This window comes from Ruditapes philippinarum, unplaced genomic scaffold, assembly GCF_026571515.1.
Source record: "Ruditapes philippinarum isolate M1 unplaced genomic scaffold, ASM2657151v2 ctg3097_1_1_1_1, whole genome shotgun sequence".
Lineage (NCBI taxonomy): Eukaryota > Metazoa > Mollusca > Bivalvia > Venerida > Veneridae > Ruditapes > Ruditapes philippinarum.
The window spans coordinates 13,737-34,077 of NW_026866212.1; the positions used below are offsets into that span (position 1 = coordinate 13,737).

Below are 20,341 nucleotides of genomic sequence, written 5' to 3' on the forward strand. Positions count from 1 at the left end.
TTCCAGAATATTTGGATGAAAATTGCAGCCACTAGAGTGTTAACAAGCTTTTTCTATTTTTAGCTCCTGTGACCTAGTTTTTGACCGGAGATGACCCATCTTCGAACTTGACCTAGATATCATCAAAACAACCTTCCTGACAAATTTCCAGAATATTTGGATGAAAACAGCAGCCACTAGAGTGTTAACAAGCTTTTTCTATTTTTAGCTCCTGTGACCTGGTTTTTGACCAAAGATGACCCATCTTCGAACTTGACCTAGAAATCATCAAAACAACTTTCCTGACAAATTTCCAGAATATTTGGATGAAAACTGCAGCCACCAGAGTGTTAACAAGCTTTTTCTATTTTTAGCTCCTGTGACCTAGTTTTTGACCGGAGATGACCCATCTTCGAACTATACCTAGATATCATCAAAACAACCTCCCTGACAAATTTCCAGAATATTTGGATGAAAACTGCAGCCACTAGAGTGGTAACAAGCTTTTTCTATTTTTCGCTCCTGTGACCTAGTTTTTGACCGGAGATGACCCATCTTCGAACTTGACCTAGATATTATTAAAACAACCTTCCTGACAAATTTCCAGAATATTTGGATGAAAACTGCAGCCTCTAGAGTGTTAACAAGCTTTTTTCTATTTTTAGCTCCTGTGACCTAGTTTTTGACCTGAGATAACCCATCTTCGAACTCGATCTGTATTTCATTGAGACAAACATTCTGACAAAGTTTGATGATGATCCAATCAAAACTGTGACTGCTAGACTGTTAACAACCCAATTGTTAGAGTGTTAACAAGCTTTTTCTATTTTTAGCTCCTGTGACCTAGTTTTTGACCGGAGATGACACATCTTCGAACTTGACCTAGATATCATCAAAACAACCTTCCTGACAAATTTCCAGAATATTTGGATGAAAACTGCAGCCTCTAGAGTGTTAACAAGCTTTTTCTATTTTTAGCTCCTGTGACCTAGTTTTTGACCCGAGATAACCCATCTTCGAACTTGATCAGTATTTCATTGAGACAAACATTCTGACAAAGTTTGATGATGATCCAATCAAAACTGTGACTGCTAGACTGTTAACAACCCAATTGTTAGAGTGTTCACAAGCTTTTTCTATTTTTAGCTCCTGTGACCTAGTTTTTGACCGGAGATGACCCATCTTCGAACTTGACCTAGATATCATCAAAACAACCTTCCTGACAAATTTCCAGAATATTTGGATGAAAACTGCAGCCTCTAGAGTGTTAACAAGCTTTTTCTATTTTTAGCTCCTGTGACCTAGTTTTTGACCCGAGATAACCCATCTTCGAACTCGATCTGTATTTCATTGAGACAAACATTCTGACAAAGTTTGATGATGATCCAATCAAAACTGTGACTGCTAGACTGTTAACAACCCAATTGTTGATGACGAACGACGCACGACGACGGACGCCGGACATAGCCCCATCACTATACCTCACCATGACCACTTCGTGGTCAGGTGAGCTAAAAATAAAGACCATTTTAAACAGAATAAATTCATAAAACATTTGCCCTATCCAAAATGTTTTAAACATGAATAAAATTTTAACTCCAAAAGAAATAAAAAAAGCTTAGATCGTCAATGTTTGTTAATTATGAAAATTCATACATGCCATAATTTTTGGACAGCTTTCCGGGACACTTTTCATCGCGGCAATAATGGATGTTTAGGCAGTTGTGGAAAAGTGGGGGGGGTGTCAATCGTATAACGTTATTAAATTAGGACGACTTTCTCCTGAATTTTAATGATAAACAGTTAACTTACTAGTTTTATAAGTTGTCTTTTAGGTCGACATATGATATTTATCATTTTAAAAGACATCCGGGACGTTATGGCATGTATGTGAAAATTTGACCTTAGTGGTCAAATTCAACTATGGGCCAAGACTTTATTTCATTGCAGGACCGAACTGTATCTTTAATCCAAAAATAACATAATGGAACTGCTATGACTAAGGTTCGAGTTGTTCTCAGAGAATATTAAGACCCTGATGGTCAACTACCTTATAGACAGAGTCACACACGGAAACAGACAAGTCAACAGACAGTATGCTGAAAAATCTAAGTGACAAGTAAAATGGTTTCCTGCGGGGAACATTTTTAATGATATTAAGATATTTTATTTAACTATTTCAACATTTTTTTTTTTTTTTTTTGGGGGGGGGGGGGGGATAAATAATCGTAGAAGGCCTTCGCCAAGGCCTTCGACAAAGTTTGTCATAGCCTTTTATCCCACAAACTGGAGCACTACGGCATCAGAGGCAAGACCAACCTGTGGATTCAGGCTTTCCTAAGCAACCGATCCAATCTGTAGTCTTGGAAGGGGTAACCTCAGATACAGTATCTGTAGAATCCGGCGTCCCACAGGGCTCAGTCCTTGGCCCGAGTCTGTTCCTCTTCTACATAAATGACATCCCAGAGGTCTCAACGCAGTCGTCCGACTATTTGCAGACGATACGCTGGCCTATCTTGCCATCACAAACAAGTCTGACTGTTCCACCCTACAAGCTGACCTCGACAAACTAGCTGTCTGGGAAGAGAAATGGAAAATGTCATTCCATCCAGACAAATGCCAAGTCCTCACCATCTCCAAGAAAAGAAGCCCATCTGCCATAACTACACTCTTCATGGTCATACTTTAGAACACGTCACATCAGCTAAATACCTTGGATGCACCCTGAATAACAACCTAGACTTGGGCCAACATATACACAACATTTGTAACAAAGCCAACCGCACCACCAGCTTCCTGCGAAGAAACCTCAACATCGCCTCTACTTCCACCAAAGAAACAGCCTACAAAGCTCTAGTCCGCCCCACAGTAGAGTATGCGAGCACTGTCTGGGACCCCCACGAGAAGGAGACATACACCGTCTAGACATGGTCCAACGACGTGCTGCACGGTTTGTTAAAAACAAGTACCACAACAGGTCCAGCGTCACAGACATGCTTGCAGATCTTGAATGGAAACCATTACAAGAACGTCGAAAGGAGGCCAGACTGATCATGCTCTACAAAGTCATCAACAACAAGGTCGCTCTAGACAATTCACAACTCATACCCTCCAACTCCACATCTACAAGAAATTCACACACCTAACCTTCAAGATACCCTACTGCCGTACACAATACCGTCAACAATCTTTCTTCCCACGTACCATCAAAGACTGGAACAGCCTACCTCCAGACACTACGTCAGCCGGTACAGTTGAGTCATTCCGTACTCATCTGTCCCAACTCTATATCTAAACCACACTCTTGTCCGTTTTTAACCTGCACTGTATATATTTCTCACTATTTTTACTCTTTCTTTCCGTCTTGCGCATTAACCTGGCAGTAAACTTCAGTTAGTTGAAGGTGGCCAGTATATTGGAAGAAGAAGAAGAAGTAGAAGAAGAAGGTCTTCGGAAACTGGTGACCGTTGATGACCGGAGAAGGTCTTACATAAAACAATTATTTCTTTTTTAAGAAAATGATTAAATAGGCCTACCATTTTATGAATAATTCCGAGCAAAATAAATAAATAAAAAAAATAAAGTAAACACTCAAGTTTACGCAGAAAATATCTCTATTTATTATGGCAGATGCCACTACGAATATTTTAATTTTGTAGATTTTCAGTAAAAACAATTTATTGTTTGTAAAATTTTGGAGACATAATAAAGAAACATAGATAATTTTCAAACACATCATTCAAGTTTTTCCACCTTAAACGGTAACATAACTATAGAAAATTAGAAATATCACGTAATAGTTTTTTGTTCTTAATTAGGTGTAATTCTGACTAATTCCCTAGAGGATTATCCGTAACGTACCGGCAAACGGTATTTAGCCAGGTTATCGAAAAGGTCAATTAACCAATCATGTACGGTTTACAGATCACATGCTCCTCCATGTACCAAAAACAGGTCACGTGCTCCTCCATGCCTCAAAAGTTAAACGCGTACCAATACCCTGCGGTCTCCAGACCGCAGGGAATAAAGAGCATAAAAACAGCCTATCCTGATTAACCCTCAACCTGCTGAATTCGTTTAATGGACTTGACCAACTTTGAACTTGGAACAGTCCATTTGAAATTAGAGGGATTGCAATATCAAGACAAAAATTTAGCTAACAACAATTAAACTGATATATTGTGCATAGCTAAACCAGTTTTCATTTTAAAAAGAGCACTGAATTGACTTTGGTATCAGTGTTAGCCTGACCAATAATTTACTGATATATCTGACATAGATCTATAAGTTATTACCATGTAGAATTGTCATTACAGAATGAATGGAGACAAATGACATGTTAGCTTTATGTACTATATAAACCATCCAATACTACTACAAAATATTGGCAATCTATTAATGCTCAGTCATTATTAAACAATTAATTAAACTCAGGCATGCGTGCCCTATCAAATACATGTACACAAATATGTGTAATATAGTTTCATGAACAGAATTTAATTCAAAGATAAAATAAACTAGTTTAATAAGCTTAGGGAAATGATACATAAATTCTCAAATGGTTATAATGATTGAAATTATTTTGACTTTTGTTTACAAATTAGCATTATTACTTAAAATAGAAAACAAGAGCGATCAGTAATCACATGTGTCGCCTCATGATGGCCAATTTTATGTTGGGACAAATTTTGTGACAGATGGACAGACAGACGGACAGTGCACAACTAGACTTGGTACTGATTATTCCTGTAAAGTTTGGATAAAATTGCCCCAGTAGTTTATGAGGAGTAGTGCGGACAAGCTTTTGCGTATCTGGCAACACACAAAAAAAACCACCTTTTTATCAAAGGGCCATAACTCGGCCAAAAATCATTCAACCGGAAAACCCGTGCAATATGCGCAAGGACTTGAGCTACAGATCAATTCTGTAAAGTTTCATTGAAATTGCATTAGTGGTATAAGAGAAGTAGTCCGGACAAACTTTAAAAATAAAAATTATTAAAGGGCCATAACTCAGACAAAATCATTGAACCGGAAAATGCTGACAATATGCACAACTAGACTTGGTACTGATTATTCCTGTAAAGTTTGGATGAAATTGCACCAGTAGTTTATGAGGAGTAGTCCGGACAAGCTTTTGTGTATCTGGCAACACACAGAAAAAGAAACCTTTTTATCAAAGGGCCATAACTCGGCCAAAAATCATTCAACCGGAAAACCCTTGCAATATGCGCAAGGACTTGAGCTACAGATCAATCCTGTAAAGTTTCATTGAAATTGCATAAGTGGTATAAGAGAAGTAGTCCGGACAAACTTTAAAATTAAAAATTATTAAAGGGCCATAACTCTGACAAAAATCATTGAACCAGAAAATGCTGACAATATGCACAACTAGACTTGGTACTGATCATTCCTGTAAAGTTTGGATGAAATTGCACCAGTAGTTTATGAGGAGTAGTCCGGACAAGTTTTGTGACGGACGCACGGACAGACAGACAGACAGACGGACAGACAGACGACGGAGAAGTGATCCCTATATGTCGCCACTACTCCGTAGAGGCGACACAAAAAATCAACATGTTTGTTAACAGTTATTAAATATGCATAAAAGTAAAATTTGCAACTGTGACCAAACGGTTTTTTCTACGTACAAGACATGTATTATTCATCTAGTTCCATTATAAATGCATGTGCCTGTGGTGAAATTTTATCTTTTGATAACATTTTATTTCAAAAACGTCCAAACTACAATATGTGGGACAGTAGCTTAAAGAACTTTAACTCCAAGTTAAAAGATGACCAAATCCATTACACAAATTCAGCAAATTACGGTTTAAATCAATATTTAAAGACCTTGCTGTTATTTTAAAATCATTAGTACTTATTAATTAAATTCTATTATCTCATTTAATGTTTGGAAAAGGGGATCTAACTGATTTACATAACACCAGAAAAAACTTTATGAAAATGTTATTTTTTAAGATCAGTACAACTTGTAAAGATCTTTCAATAATATGCACACAGAAAGATAACTGGGCCTATTGAAATTTCTTAACATAATGATATAATGTCTATTGACAATTATACAATATATTCTCACACTTAAAGAAGATAAAAAAAATTACATCATATTAACGCTTGTATTAGGTAACAGAGCAATTAAGGTAGCATGTAAATACCAGGACAAAGTTTCGCCAAAAAAGCAAAATAGCTTTGATTACGTCTCCAACTATATCAACATTTTTATGTTGCAGACAGGAGCACTTGTCCGATTGATTTTTCCCAATCAATACAATCTAACGATCTTCTGCATACCGCTAAACTATCTGATTGAAGGAAATAAAAACAACGCCACTTATCAATATACAATCCACAGCTTTTCATGATATATAGCTGTATTGGTATTTTATTAGCTTTCTTTTACCACTTTTATCTCTTTAAAACAGTTATTCAAATGGTCTGTTTAAGAAACTTGTCTATAAAGAAGTTGACATAAATGTTAGACAGGATCAAAGAAAACTCTAATAATATACATTCTTCATACAGGGTGGTATATCATGATTAACGGCTAATCTCAAGACACACCTTTAGAACAGGAGAAGAAACTATGTCAGCTAAATCTGAGTTATATTTTGTTATGATGTACAGTTTTACCCCTTCAGTACAAGCAGCAAGGTATGAAAAAAAAGAAGGTTGCCACCTATGCAAAAGAGATATCTAAAAATTCCAGCTAGGTTAAACCGAAAATGGTCTGCCTTGATAACACTATAAATCCAGGTTCATGCAGTCTGATTAACTTTAATTTTTATCTTGATATCCCTAAAATTGATAAAAAATAGTTCTAAAAATGGAAGCCATACAGGTCTATTTATAAAGTTAAGCAGTTAAAGGTTAATTAAGAACTGACATGTACAGTACTTCAAACTTTTCTGCCATAAAATACATCAAATCATATATACATTTGTCTTAAGAAATGTTCAACATCTAACTTAATTCTGCCAGTCATTTGCAATCCAGGATCACCACCAAGCCTAGCAAATTGTTTGCTAACTCCTGCTTTGTGGGGACAATTCCCCGCCCAATCACCTTACTGATGGGTCAGGATCAATCCCACCATAAAACTTGTGATTGAATGCTATTTGTTACATGTTACATTTGCACAAAATTTTTTTTTTTATTTTTTTATGATTGATGAATTACAGTTTTGTTTAAAAAATTGTATTCAATAAAGTAATTACTTGCAATACCTTTCTTAGGTAAATTTGAGTTGCATTCATTATTTCTACATACCATGCTGAAAATTAAAAATTCATACCGTATGTATTACTGAGAATTCAAGTTAAAGATGATGTAACTATTTTGACTATTGGTAACTGTAAAAACATCATTAAACATTAACTATATACACAACATTCTTCATTGTGGGGAAAACAATACACATTGCCTATATAACAAGAGCTGTCGGTAGGACAGCATGCTCGACTATTCTTAGTGCTTGATAGTAAAAAAAATGCCTGATACAGTTCCCTCCTCCTGTTTACAGGTTGGGGTCATGATGGTGAACAAGTGTGCAAAGTTTCAAAGCCATATGTCAATGGACTTTGAAAATATTTGAACTATTACAAAAACTTTAACGTAAATTCTAAGTCGAAAAAGGGGCATAATTCTGTCAAAATGCTTGATAGAGTTACCTCCTCCTGTTTACAGGTTGGGGTCATGATGTTGAACAAGCGTGCAAAGTTTCAAAGCCATATGTCAATGGACTTTGAAAATATTTGAACTATTACAAAAACTTTAACGTAAATTCTAAGTCGAAAAAGGGGCATAATTCTGTCAAAATGCTTGATAGAGTTACCTCCTCCTGTCTACAGGTTGGGGTCATGATGGTGAACAAGTGTGCAAAGTTTCAAAGCCATATGTCAATGGACTTTGAAAATATTTGAACTATTACAAAAACTTTAACGTAAATTCTAAGTCGAAAAAGGGGCATAATTCTGTCAAAATGCTTGATAGAGTTACCTCCTCCTGTCTACAGGTTGGGGTCATGATGGTGAACAAGTGTGCAAAGTTTCAAAGCCATATGTCAATGGACTTCGAAAATATTTGAACTATTACAAAAACTTTAACGTAAATTCTAAGTCGAAAAAGGGGCATAATTCTGTCAAAATGCTTGATAGAGTTACCTCCTCCTGTCTACAGGTTGGGGTCATGATGGTGAACAAGTGTGCAAAGTTTCAAAGCCATATGTCAATGGACTTTGAAAATATTTGAACTATTACAAAAACTTTAACGTAAATTCTAAGTCGAAAAAGGGGCATAATTCTGTCAAAATGCTTGATAGAGTTACCTCCTCCTGTCTACAGGTTGGGGTCATGATGGTGAACAAGTGTGCAAAGTTTCAAAGCCATATGTCAATGGACTTTGAAAATATTTGAACTATTACAAAAACTTTAACGTAAATTCTAAGTCGAAAAAGGGGCATAATTCTGTCAAAATGCTTGATAGAGTTACCTCCTCCTGTCTACAGGTTGGGGTCATGATGGTGAACAAGTGTGCAAAGTTTCAAAGCCATATGTCAATGGACTTTGAAAATATTTGAACTATTACAAAAACTTTAACATAAGTGGTTACGCCGACGCCGACGCCGACGCCGACGCTCGGGTGACTGCAATAGCTCTACTTATTCTTATCGAATAGTCGAGCTAATAACATGAACAACTCTTAGTATAGTACACTTGTTTTGTAAAATACATATTAAATATATTTTAAAATATATAAGGTAATTCATTCATATGAATAAACAATAAAGTTACAATATAAAACACTTTTTTTCAAGCTAATCTGGTACTTTTTATATGAAAAAGTAAACAAAAATTGAAACATACCAAAAATGTGCATGAATTTCCCAATTTTTTTTTCTTGATTTAAATGTCAAAAGAAAAGGCTTCTGTATATCAGATATATAAATATATTAAACACAATTTATAGAACTATTTTTAAACCAAAAGATATGAGTAATAATAAGTGTTAGGTGGGGCTTTATTCTATATAAACATTTCGAAACCAGTCAATCGGGATATTTAACTGATAAGATTATGCAAGAAGTGAAAACTTGAGTAAAAGAATTTCAACATACCTTTATTTAAGATATTCCATTTACTCTATAATTTAAACAATACACAAAACACACATAAAATTTAAAAAAAAAAAAAAAGATCAACTTAATACAAGAATGTCCCACCTTCAATAATAATACACTGGAACTATTTTCACGTAATAGTTATGCAAAGTAATCCAGTCTATCAATAGAATATGAAAACTTTACTTGATCCCTTTTAATACCATGTCCACAGTTCTTACAAGTTGACGCATTCTTCACAACAATTTCTCTCACTTTATACAACGAAATTTAAGTAGCGTAAACTCAAACAATTTCTGCTACCACAAATGTTGACAATTGTATGTCAATGTACGTATAGTGTGATTATAAATATAATTTCTATACATACCCTCGCACTATTCATACATGTTTCTTATTCAATGACGATCAACCCAGTTAATACTTGAGTGAACGTATAACCCTGGCATGGTGGCTAAACCTTAACAAACAGAATTCGGACGAATGTTAGCAGTATTTTAAAACACAAGTGTTGACAAAAGATCGTTACAAGATTGATGTGTAGGTAAAATATCGGTGTAACCTGGTCAGACAAGAACACCTATACGGTCTCAAGTTGTAGATAAGTGGCTATATGTATACAAATAAAACAGCAGGGTGCTGAATAAAGTCTTATACGCCTTTTAAAAGATATTTAATTATTTATTAAGCAATATTCTAACACTAAGTTCAATACTGAATTGTTCTCAAATATCAAATTTTACTTCTTTTCTTTTGTCAACAAAATTTTGTGTTATATTCTTCACTTGCAGGAAAAAAAATCAATGCTTACAGGACAATATAATTGTATCTAAATATCTTCAGTAATTATGGAGCAATATGCTCAGAACAAGGTAACCAAATTATATCATATGACATTATGTATTATGTAAAAACCATTAAAATTTTTCTTGCTAATTTAGTTAAATTTACATTATTTAGATTTGAGTGCATTATTATAATTTTTGTAAGCATTCTTTAATTTTAATTGTATGAATACTGTAAAGAACTGAATATATTACAAAGTTAAATTTTTTTATATTCAGCATATATTGCCAGTCAAAAATGATTTACTCACTGGCTTTCCTGGATGACTAACCAGTTATTACCAATTTTTCCTCAAGTGACTGAGTACTAATCTAAATCAGGTGTGAGGGACAAGTGACAATTACACTCAAATGATGGAGATCAATTGTCAAGGTAAAATTACACCTTGTCTGAGGATCAAACACGCAACCCCTGGATTACTAATCCGATGCTCTCTATCTGACCTAAGCTAGCACTTGGCTAGCACTTCTCAAGCAAACATGTTTTAATATGGTAATAACATAATAATCATAAACATTCCATTGATAAACAGTCCATCTTTGTGTGTATACAAAATAAACATGAATGGAAAAAGTATCAATACATTCCTTCTGCTAAATAAAACTTTCAAATACAATTATACCATTACATGAATACAAACCCTCAATTTCTCTTCTAATAAACTATTTACATAAAACATAAATAATCAGACCTTTTCAGTTTAGTTTTCATTCAGGTAAAAAATGTGCTATTTGAAATACTATACCTTGGCTTTTCACAAAATGCTATTTACCAACCGTTGACCACAATGTCTGTTTATGGACTTTATGACTTTGACCTGCGTTTTTTCAATATAAACCAAGCTTTTAACTACTTAGAGAAGACACCTTGATGTTAAATCTCTTTTCATTTAAAATCTTTTCATACATTATCTTATGGCAATAAATAGATATTTGATGGTTTTTGGTAGGGACTGAGATGGTTTCGCAAATAAAGCAAAAGGTTAAATTAAAACTTCAGTTGAATACAAATAGCTCAGTTGAGTGGCAGAAAAGCAGTCATTTTTAAATTTGTTATTGTTTCTTAATATAGGTTGTTGCTTTTTTTAACCTGGAAATAGCAACAAAAATGATGAATATTTTGTATCTCGAGATCTGCATGTCACAGGTACAGTATGGTATTAACAATGCCATTAATGGTTTATAAACACATAAATTATAATTCATCTACAGGTAATAACAAATATATTATTACATGCAATAAATGTCAGAATACTAAAGTGTTAAATTAGCGCCATTGCCTATGATCATGAATGAAGTAATTAGAAACAAGAAATCATGAGGAAAGTTAAATTGTCTCACATAAAACAATGGTATTAAACTGGCTTTACTGAATCAAAGACATTGGATTATCTGAAATCTTTGTGTTTACATGATTATCTCAACAAGTTCAACAAAAATGACATCTATCTAACTTATCTTCATTCTACCACACCATGATGTCTACACTAGCTTAAAAATGTAGAAATTTTTCAGTCAAGTATCAAACATTTATCATTATCTATTTACCAGATAAGAAAAGAGGTGTACTTGTTCAATCTTAACTTTAAATATGATTTATCTTTAAAAAAAACAACCCATAGTTATGAAGTTACGTAAGTATACAATGCATATTATATGTATATCATAAATTCAGAAGCCTTAGAAATCATTCATGTTAATTAATGTACTATACATTAATACTTCAGTTCTATAATGTAAATGCTTTTTATTGAAAACAAACATTTGATGAAATCGGTGAAATCCACATGTACTTTCCCTTGAAGCACTGTTTTCAGTGAATGCCTTACAAAATAGTTGAGGATGGAGAAATCAGCCAAGATTCTTCCATCTGTTAAGTCCATACAAAAAATGCTATGACTGGTATATTATACATTTAAAGTAACAATGATAAAGCATTCATACATGATTTCATCATACTAGTTTTGTGTTATAACAAAAATGAAAGCTATCTGCAATATGTTACATATATCAATTGTTTCTGACATCAATAACTCAAAGAAAAACAAAACTTTTCTTCACTGAGATATATATATATATATATATATATATATAATTGTCAGGATAAATTTACTACATGTGTTGTTCTTTGTTTTTTTGTTCACTTTAAAGTCTCACTGACACTGTGAAGGTCAGAAGTGTTGACTTCCCAACTTTTCAGATGGAGGAAGATCTCAGTTGCCCCTCTGTGCATTATTTCATAAACGGGTAGATAAAAATAGAACCACCAACCTTCTATATATGTAACTTTAATATAGTTTCCTCACATGAAAAAATGGAATGTCCAAAGAAAGGATTCAGACCCATGTTGGTAAGGTGTATTAAAGTATCTTGAAAACAGCTACCTTAACCACTCTGCCACGAAGGTCCCACCTGATTTATCAATAACAAAAACAAGAGCCACCCCCAAGTGGGGCCCACGCAGTACTTTTTCTCATTTCTAAAGTCAAACACATCATCTTTAACCTACATGTATCATAATGTCTTTAAAGGTCCATCAGGCCCAAGAAATTCTTTAATTTTTATTATTTTCAAAAGCTTTTATTTTTCATGTTCAATTATAGTTTCCAAAATGTTACTCTGGTAAATTACCTGAACCATCATGCACTTCTGTTACTTTCTTGCAATTAGTACAATTATAGTGATAAAAGCAGCATGCACTACTATCTTCAACTGGAAATGTGTCCATAGGACATGGGTGCCCCTACACTCCACTGTTTTGTCAATCTTGACTCTAGGTCAAATATTTTTTGGGTTACATGTGCCACAAGTCTTTCACTTAGTAAAGGGAAACTTAACAATACTGAAGATATCCACAAGTGAACCCCGAGGTGCATAAGTACACATGCTGACCAACATTCTTGTAAACTTTCAGGCCTACAGGTCAAATACTTTTTGAGCTATGCATGAACAATTTGAAAATTAAAGGGCAATAACTCTAACAAAACTGAAAAAATCCACACGCAAAATCCCAGGTGCATAGCTTCACAGTGATGTTGATCATTATTCCTGCAAAGTTGATTGATTCTAACTCAAGCACTCAAGGAACAAATAACACAACATAATGAAATGGTTTTTACTAAGTCAAGGGCAATAACTCGACAAATACTGGATAAATCCACAAGCAAAATGCACAACTACATATGCTGACCAACATTCCTCTTAAGTTTCATGACTCTAGATTAAATACATTTTGAGGTACGCACGACACAAACTGAAAATTGCAAATTTTCACAATGTCAAGGGCAATAACTCTGACAAAACATATCAATTCACAAGGGGAACCCCAGATGCAAAACTTCACATGCTGACCAACATTCTTGTAAATTTTCAGGCCTGCAGGTCAAGTACTTTTGAGCTATACATGAACAAGTTGAAAATTTTACTAAGTCAAGGACAATAACTCTACAAATACTAAATACATGTAAATCTAATGAAAATACACAGGTGCAAAACTACACATGCTGATCAACAGTCCTGTAAAGTTTCATGATCTTAGGTGAAATACTTTTTGAGTTATGGATGACACAAGTTGAAAATTGCAAATTTTTATTAAGTCAAGGGCAATAACTCTGACAAAACAAAATAAATCCAAAAGCGAAACCCCAGGGGCACAACTTAACATGCTTAACAACATAAGGTTTCATGACTCTAGGTCAAATACTTTTTGAGTTACATGCAACACAAGTTGAAAATTGTAAATTTTTATTAAGTCAAGGGCAATAACTAAAGATACTAAATATATCAACAAGAAAATACCCAGGTGCATAATACTAAATATATCCTCAAAAAATACCCAGGTGCATAACTTCACATGCTGAGCAATATTCCTGTAAGGTTTCATGACTAAGTTAAATACTTTTTGAGTTTGTGCGACACAAGTTGAAAATTGCAATTTTTTACTTAGTCAAGGGCAATAACTCTAAAAATACTAAATATATCCACACAAAAATACCCAGGTGCACAACTTCACATGCTGAGCAACATTTCTGTAAAGTTTCATGACTCTAAGTCAAATACTTTTTGAGTTACATGCGACACAAGTTGAAAATTGCAAATTTTTATTAAGTCAAGGGCAATTACTCTAAAAATACTATATAAATCCACAGGTAAATACCCAGGTGCACAACTTCACATGCTGATCAACATTCCTGTAAAGTTTCATGACTTTACATCAAATACTTTTTGAGTTGCGTGTGACACAAGTTGAAAATTGCAAATTTTTATTAAGTCAAGGGCAATAACTCTAAAAATACAAAATAAATCCACAAGAAAATACCCAAATGCACAAAATTCACATGCTGAGCAACATTCCTGTAAAGTGTCATGACTCTAGGTCAAATACTTTTTGAGTTACGTGCGACACAAGTTGAAAATTGTAAATTTTTATTAAGTTAAGGGCAATAACTCTAAAAATACTAAATATATCCACACGAAAATACCCAGGTGCACAACTACACATGCTGATCAACATTCCTGTAAAGTTTCATGACTCTACATCAAATACTTTTTGAGCTACATGTGACACAAAATGAGAACAGACGGAAGGGATGGACAGACAAGGGTAAATCTAAATGCCCACCTTTAAAGAAGGGGCACAAAAATACCCCAAAACAGGTCAAAATATGCTAAAATAGCCCTTACTGCATTAGACACACAATAGAAAAATTGTGTTTAGTCATTAATTGCATATAACATATAAATTATTTCAACCTTTCGGTTGATTTTCTTTAAATAATTTGGCAGATCTGGAGGCATGCAGCTTTATTTTGTTAGTTTTGAAGTCAAAGTACTACTTTGTTTACATCTTGTTATTTCTTAATTCTATGACAAATAATTCAACATTCATTGCTATCTCCTTTAGGTGATAAGCATCTAATATGCTCAAAAACCATTATTCAAGTATTATAAAACTAGCCTTTGCCCTTTCTACAGAAGTAATTATTTGTTTGCTTCAGAGGAATAATGTGCTTTTAGATACATACATGATAAATGAAGCTTCTTCTTTTTTTAAAAAAAGAAAGATTTTTTAAATGCAACTTATAAATCTGTATTTTATGAATGAATCTTATAAACCAAATTGTCACATCAAAAGTAAGCCACCACTGGACAATACAGTGTAGTTCACTAAAATGCTGTAACTACCAACCAGATTCAAACCTTTTGCAACACTTTGCCGGATAATCGTTAATACTATGTTATATAGATAATCCTCTTGAGGTGATCCCCTCTTTCAATAGAAGATCTGCAGATCCTATACATTACCACACAAATACCCCATGATGAAAGAATTCTCAAAATTAGACCAAATCTAAGAGGTTTACCATAGTTTTTCAAGTAGAAATATTAGAGACCTCCTTGTTCATTTACATAACTTACTCATGTACATGTAAATCACCTGTGTCTTATAAACTGGTGCTTAACTTAACTGATTAATTCATCAATTGTCTTAAAAAAAAATTATTATCTATTAAATATAGAGAGAGGTGCTATGATTCCTGTCAACTTTATATTGTGACTAGAAATGTGTTTAAAAATATTAAGTAACTCAAAACAAGAGGGCTAAGATGGCCCTAGATAACTCACCTGGCCCATCATACTCATCTGAGCAATTACTTAAACAAGCATCCTGACAAAGTTTGATGACAATAGAGTCAAAAATGTGACCTCTAGAGTGTTAACAAGGTTTTTCCATATTTGGGTGGTGTGACCTTTTTTTTGGGAACCTGGATTAAAAGACTCCCTGTCATATGTGACCTTTTTGATATGGTCCCATGGAAAGTCACATATGACAAGTTTTACTGTACATGTATGAGCAAATTTGATAAAAGACTACCTAAGAATGCTACAGACAAAGTTTAGTGATCATCCTTCAATTAGTTCAGTAGAAGAAGGTGTTTTTCAGCTCTAGAGGCCCCTTAAAGGGGCCAATCAAATTAATATGACCAAATTTGATAAAAGACTATGTAAGGATGCTACAGACAACGTTTGGTGATGATCCATCAATTAGTTCAGTAGAAGAAGTTTTAAGGTTTTTCTATTTTTAGCTTTAGCGGCCGGGGCCGGCCCTAATAATTATGAGCAATTGTGATAAAAGCCTACCTAAGAATGCTACAGACAAAGTTTGGTGATCATCCATCAATTAGTTGAGTAGAAGATGATGTTTAAAGGTTTTTCTATTTTTAGCTTTAGCTGCCCCAATCAAATTAGTACATGTATGAGCAAATTTGATAAAGGACTACCTAAGAATGCTACAGACAAAGTTTGGTGATCATCCATCAATTAGTTCAGTAGAAGATGTTAAATTAATTTTCTATTTTCAAGCTCTAGAGGCCCCTTAAAGGGGCCAATCAAATTAATATGACCAAATTTGATAAAAGACTATGTAAGGATGCTATAGACAACGTTTGGTGATCATCCATTAATTAGTTCAGTAGAAGATGTTTTAAGATTTTTCTATTTTTAGCTTTAGCGGCCGGGGCCGGCCCTAATAATTATGAGCAAATGTGATAAAAGACTACCTAAGAATGCTACAGACAAAGTTTGGTGATCATCCATCAATTAGTTCTGTAGAAGAAGACATTTAAGGGTTTTCCTATTTCTAGCTCTGTTGATCCCTAAAAGGGGCCAATTGAAATGATATGAGCAAATTAAAGTGTGACTGTCACAAGGATGCTTCAGACCAAATTTGAAATATATCCGCCCCGCAGTTTCAGGGAAGATGATTGTTGACACATGATGACTGATGGCGGACGCATGAGAATCACCCTTTGATACTAACAGCTCACCCTGAACTAAAAAGGTGTTATTTATTCTATATACATTTCAAAAATATTTATGTATGTTTTTATTGAACAATGTCAATAGTCTTCATCAAGTGGAAGAACTGTTTCTTCAGACCATTGTAATTGTACTAAATGGGAAATAAACCTTTCTAAGATGGTTAAACAAAAGCCATATGGCTACCAAATAAGTAAACAATTCCCTGCACATAAAGTTGACAGAACAAAAAAGTTTCAATTCACAAATAATGTCTGATAAAATTTAATTCTTCAATGTTTCTAATTATCAATTACAGTAATGTAATTATACACTGTATATAATGCAATGAATTTATCATAATTTTCCTTAATCATTACAAGTTTTATAATCTGAATAGAGGTAACTTAATTTGCATTACAGGTAAATCTTACCCAAATAAATTTTGAGTTATTTACTGCAGGAGCACTGTGTACTTTGACAGAGTTATTGGTAGAGAAAAAAGTACGCCTTTTTAAAGAATGTCATGTGTACCGGATTACATTTGATGCAAAACCTCTACTTAATTGTTACATTTTTTTTGGGGGAATATAAAATAAAGTTATGACATTTCAAACTATGTCAACATGTACATATGTATATAAATAGCAATTACCATCCACAGGTACGTTTAATATGCATAAAACTGTTAAAGAAAAAATATATCCATAACCCCCTCCCCTAAAAAAAAACAAACAAACAAACAAAAACACAGAAATCGAACTCTTCATACAACACAACTCCAACTGAAAATTTCAATTTTGAGGCCACATAATGTGTCTATAGCAGCATATTTTTTAAAACGCATTCTAATTTTGTTTTAGAAGTATATAGATATAAATATATATTTTACATACAACAAAGTCACAGGATAAAACTCGGGTATAGGCATGTGGTTTACCCCGTACCGATACTGGGACGTCCCAGTCCAGGTGAAAATAATATTTACCTATGTAAACTAACGTGTCATATGAATGTCTTCCAATTAAGTCCAAATAAACAGTAGTGCTGTAAACAATAGATATTTCTTCTAGTCTACCCAAAATTTACTCAATAAACATGCTTTATGACCATGCAAAATAAATGGCAAGTTGTAAATAGTCTTTGACAGCACCATTTGATTGGTTTACGAATTATGATCACGTGACTATAATACAAAAGAAGGCAAACCAAAACCGAAAGTGGAACCAGGTGTGCTAAAAATTGAATTCCATCAAATACGTGTATATTCAATGTTATTTATGATATCGAGGAAATCTTAGAATTATATAAAAGTAACTACTTTCGGTGATCTTAACTTATATTGTTCATTTATTTATTTTAATTTTTGCACATGATATATCAGGGGAGGCACAGTCTTTAGAACTTCTATAAAATTGATACAAAGTTACCTCCCTTGCATGTTTCTGGGTTTTTTTACAATTATATTGTGTCTGACCTGCTGTCTGTGGAATATAAACAATCATATTTATAGGTATGGATAGATGTAGTGAATTTTTCGCCTGGAAAAATACTCTTTTTATAAAAAATATCTCAAAGAAATAAACAAATATGTGCCGCTGGTTATTACTTTTGTGTAATGCCACCCTATAATTATTGACACCTCTCTTACGAAAGCTAGCTTGTTTGACAGGGGTTAGGGAAACAGACGGACAGACAAACAAACCAAAGAGACACAAAAAACTGGTGCATGTCAACCTCATTTGCCAATTTAAGATCATCAGATAAAACTAGAGTCACTTCTTACATTTTACTAATTTTACTAATTTTAGTATTTTTAATACTTCTATACTAACTTTTAAAAAGCAAGCAAAGTAAACATTAATCAAAAGCGAGCATTTTTTTCACAATCCCGAGTGCTAATCGGCGTGATATATTCATGAGAATAGGGTTTACATCTTGTTACTTAGTAATCAACCTATATCCACAGGGGGCCCACACATAGTTTGGATGGTATATACTGCTACCTGGTATATAAATATAGACTATATATACATATGATAAGGTAATGACTTAAATCTCTTTAAGGTCACCATCATAAAAGCACTGTGTGGGGCTGTGGGCCCCCTGTATAAGATTTACTCCACTCCCAACTTTTTTCTGTTACCAAAGTCTCCGTAAATTAGTCTAGACCGGAAAAGTAATCCGACCAATGGCAATGTTAAATAACATGTATAGTCGACGATGATTGGTCAAAAATGTTATATAGGACGGTGAGTGCATTTTCGCGGTCTCACTTTATTGTTGCACATGAGCGAGGTAAGCTACGATTATTTTGAGTTCTGATGCGCTCACTGAAACTTTATGACATCTTTATTAGTGTTACATAATGCTAATTAAATATTCGTGTAAACTTTTTTAATTTAAAAAGATAGCTAATCCTAAATTATTTAAGTTAATTATAAATTGGCTTGTCATCATGCATGTAGATTTTGTATTTAGATCTATTTATTCTAGATTTATTTTTAAGCTTTGATATACCTACAGGCTACACCACCAGCCATGTATTTTATAAGCTTTTAAGCAATCGGTGCCCTTGATTACGGTCTGATGTTAATAACTGGTTCAAATATTTCTTTAATTGAACTGATTCAGTTTTTAAAAAAAAATCAGAATAAATTCATAATGACATTCAAAGTTTGATAGTTACATAACTACATTTATATTACAGAGTTTATGTTGAACTTCATATGCTGCAGGCATTCAGCGTTATAAAGAGACATTTATATAATTTAGCCTAGTTGTAATATTTGGCAATTGATATAATACAAATACTTATAGGTCTTAACTGTTAGTTTGGATATAATTATGGTGATGATATAAATTTGGCTATATATGTCTCACTGCTGACATGCAATGTATTTAAGAATAATTAAGTTCAATATTTTATCACAAAGTTTTTATGTTACTCTCTTGCAGTTTTTAATGCAGTGGTTTATTAAGTTGTTGACTTCATATTCTTAAATCTACTAGACACATTGTTGTTTTGGTGTTTTTGAAATAAAAGGTCATTAAAAGATTTCATCACAGCGTCGTACATTTATATGGAACTAGATGATTAATATATGCCTTGTCTGACCAAAAAACATTTAAGTATAGCATTTTTGCAATGTTTATCCTGCTGTAATAGTAACCGTGCACTCCAGATATAACGAGAGCGTCGGGACTTCGCATGATTCCTCGTTATAACCGGGACAGAACAACTTGAGAAATCCGACACCGTTGAACATCATTTATTTCTACTTTCACTTTCGCGTACCTCCCTTTTGATGAGAGGTAACTCTTTGCACACAGTAGTTTTTGTTTTATGAAAATATACGTGTAAAAAAAATATATCTAGCTATCATAGAATTTAAAAAAAATAAATGAAAATCCATACCACATCAAACCGCTGTTTTTTATTAACATGTACATTTTATTTTATTTTTTCAAAAGTCACGCAGTGTATTTCTCACGAGCTAAGTATAACGCTGCAAGACATTAGCCGCTTCCTTTGTGCTAATCACTCAATGATATTGTTTTGAACATTTCGTCAGCTAAA

General features: G+C 33.6%; 1 long non-coding RNA gene across 1 annotated transcript in view; it reads right to left on the reverse strand.

Annotated features, from left to right (window-relative positions):
• Positions 1-17,942, reverse strand: part of LOC132731724 (uncharacterized) — a 31,513-nt gene extending 13,571 nt beyond the window's left edge. The window contains exon 1 of the long non-coding RNA XR_009625921.1: positions 17,750-17,942. This is a non-coding gene — a long non-coding RNA (uncharacterized LOC132731724). The remainder of the gene's footprint in view (positions 1-17,749) is intronic.
• Positions 17,943-20,341: the final 2,399 nt, after the last annotated feature.